A 3,127-nucleotide genomic window follows, 5' to 3' on the forward strand; every position below is an offset into this window, starting at 1 on the left:
GGTCACCTGCCTTCTTCTTAAGGTCTGGATGGCTCCCCTACCGGCCCCCAGCTGAGCCCGCACAGGGGCCACAACCAACAGCGGCAGCACCTTGTGTAGGACACCCAGCTGACCATCCCCGGCCCTCACACCTTGGCCTCAGGGTGGGGGGGTGGCCGTCTGGGGGGATGGTCCTCTCGGGGCCAGAGTCAGAGAGGGGAAGTAGAGGCCCTGGAAGCTGGGCTCTGACTCCACTTTGCTCTTCAGCCTGCACGCGGATCACTGATTTGGAGGAGAATACCCATGCCCTCCGGGGCACAGTAAAGACGCTGCAGGAGGAGAACCAGCAGCTCCGGAAAGAGGTAACGGTGGGCGGTGTCTGGAATAGACGGGCTAGCCGGTGGCCAGGTGTCCCGTGGGGTGACAGGTTTGGGGTTTGCTCTCAAGCCAAGTTCACTCTGTGACCTGACTGTGGCACGGGCTGGGTCTTTGGCTCTGCAGCTGGAAGAGTTGGGGACCCAACTCACCCAGGACAAGGCCAACAGCCAAAAGGAAGAGCTGGAGGGAGAACTCCAGTCTAACATCGCCAACACCGTGAGGCCCTCCAGGGCCACGCAGGTAGGCCCTCCAGAGCGCATGTCCCCCTGGCGCCCCCGCCTGCCCGAGGGAGCCTCCGGGATCACAGCCGTGTCCTGGTCATTGATCAGTGATTCCTGGGTGACCATATTCCCTCGCTCAGCTGCAGCTCAGACCAGCAATTCTCAGCCGCTGCCGGCCGTGGGGGCAGGTGTTGCCTCCCTGGGACACTGGCCATCTTGGTGGTGGTTGACAGGACTGAGGGGAGGAGGAGGGCGGTGCTGCTGGCTGTGCCCATTCGATGGTTGTTCCGTAAATATCAGGGTCAGTTGGCTGCTAGTGTTGTTCAGATATTCTGTATCCTGACTGCTGCTCTATGTACTTTTTCTTTTATTTTTAAAATATTTTTATTGATTAAGTTATTATTTTTTGGGTGTGATTAATCACTATGCTTTTATTATGTTCAATTTGTAACAATGAAATTGGAGGTCACCACAACATGAGGCACTGTATTAAAGGGTCGCAGCATTAGGAAGGTTGAGAACCACTGGTTTAAGGTTTTTTTCGACCTCAATTGCTGGCCCCTACCTAGCCTGGCCCTGTTCCGGGCTTGGGCAGGAGGCAACCAACTGATGTGTTTCTCTCACATCCATTCTTTCTTTCTTTCCCTCTCTCCCCCACTCTCTCTAAACATCAAATATCCTCTTGGGTGGTAAACGTGGTCGGGGGTGAATGTTCTTGAGCATCCCCAGGAAGGCCTGCGGGGATGCTGCCTCCACATTCTGGAAGGTGTTCTGGACTCTGCCAAACAGGATGAAGGATTTCTCCTCCAGATCGATGAACCCCAAGTGGTTCTCATCGAACAGGATGACGACTCCAGGGTAGCGCCAGTGTGAGGGACATACGGGAACAGTTTCCATGCCATAGAAACACATCCTGCAGGTCCGGGGGTAGTTCTGGTCCCTTGGGCTCACGCCCACAGGCAGAACAAAAGGGACAGGCTGCTCCTCTGCAGCTGCAGCCCCGGACTCCCCGACGCTGGGCTGGGCGGGGCTCTGCCAGCCATGGCCCTCGCTTTCCTCGGTCCCGTCTTCTTGCTGCTGCTGCTGCTCCCAGAGCACCTGCTCCTCCATCTCCCGGACCACGCGGGAGAGCTCATGGAAGTCGCGGAAGATCTCGCCATCTCGCAGCTGGATGCAGCGCGTAAGGTGGATCTCTAATATGTGGAATGCGATTCCCGTGCTGTGCGTGAGCCTGGCACACTTCCTGTGGAAGCTGAGCATGAAAATCATGAGGCCCAAGCGATCCGATCGCATTTGCCTTGGAAGAGGCCTGGCCTGATGAGGTGGTCCGGGTGGCTGGGCTGGAGGTAGGGGCGGCGGTAGGTCCGGCAGTGATGCCGCACTGACTGTGACATTCCATATCAGCGCCGCCGTCCCGAATTCCTCCCTAAGCCGCGTGGGTGAATCCCTTCGGTGGTCTCTCTTCTGGCACTGGCTGGTGAGCCTGTCCTTCCGAATCTGCAGGTGGCGGCTGTGGGGCCTGCGGTGGCGGCCTTCCATGCACTCCACCGTGGCTGATTTCCGCTCCGTCAGGCGGATTCGGAACGCGGGCTTGAATTGCATTGGGCCGTCCACATGGGTGTTAAGACCAGGCCTGTACGTCCAACCAGTAATGCCTAAGACGTCCACCGCTACATACAGCAGTGTTTTATAGAGCTCAATATCTCGCCCCACAAACCCAAAATGTGTCTGTCTGGGTGGAACAGCTTCGCATAGACTTCTCGGTAAGACGTGCCTACTGCCTCCAGATTCTGCAAGGTTTCACAAACGCCAAACTCCTCCCGGCAGCTCTGTCTCCAGATGTTGTCTGTGTGCAGGGTGCGGCGGAATTTGGTGCAGACCTGGGCCAGGCTGGCCAGTTCGGTGACGGGGAGCGAGGCACAGATAACCACCAGCATCTCCACCCGCAGGTCCTGCAGCGAGCAGTGCAGGGGCGGCCTGGGGCTCGCGATTCTTCCACTCCCCACCCAGCACCCCGCTGCGGCGTCCGCCTCCAGGTGCTTTTCTGCTGGGGCCCGCTTGCCCTCGGCCGCTGCCTTCTCAGCCGGGCCCTGGCTCTTCTGAGGACACCGCTTGCCCTCGGCCTTTGCCATCTCAGCCGGGCCCTGGCGCTCCGGAGGACACCCACATCCCCGCGAAGAGTCCCAGCCTCAGAGGCAAGCACACTCCTCCATGCCTCCTGGCTTACCAGCCACCACAGTCGATGAAGTTATTACATATGTGTCCATATCCCCGCATTACCCCCTATTGGTGGGGGGAGGGAACTCATGCTCTCAGCCCCGTGTTGTCCGTGTCCATTGGTTAGGCCTATATGCTGGCATAGAAGTCCTTTGGTTGATCTCTATGTCCTTTTAAAAAATAGGCTTTTACATGTGGTCACAGAGGGCAGCCAAGGAGCTGATCCAGAGAGCGGGCATCCTGTGCCCCTAAAGGTCCCGAGTGTGGAGAGGGGGCAGGGCTCCCGTAGCACCATGTGGGCCCGGCCAGCGCAGTTCCTTCGGTGCTGGGGG

At 58.4% G+C, this 3,127-nt stretch overlaps 1 pseudogene across 1 annotated transcript; it reads right to left on the minus strand.

Moving 5' to 3' along the window:
- Positions 1-1,241: 1,241 nt before the first annotated feature.
- LOC308526394 (F-box only protein 31-like) lies at positions 1,242-2,710 on the minus strand (annotated as a pseudogene). Its single transcript has one exon. The product of its transcript is annotated as an F-box only protein 31-like (transcript).
- Positions 2,711-3,127: the final 417 nt, after the last annotated feature.

Source organism: Myotis nattereri, assembly GCF_964212035.1.
Source record: "Myotis nattereri genome assembly, chromosome: 10".
Taxonomy (NCBI): Eukaryota; Metazoa; Chordata; class Mammalia; order Chiroptera; family Vespertilionidae; genus Myotis; species Myotis nattereri.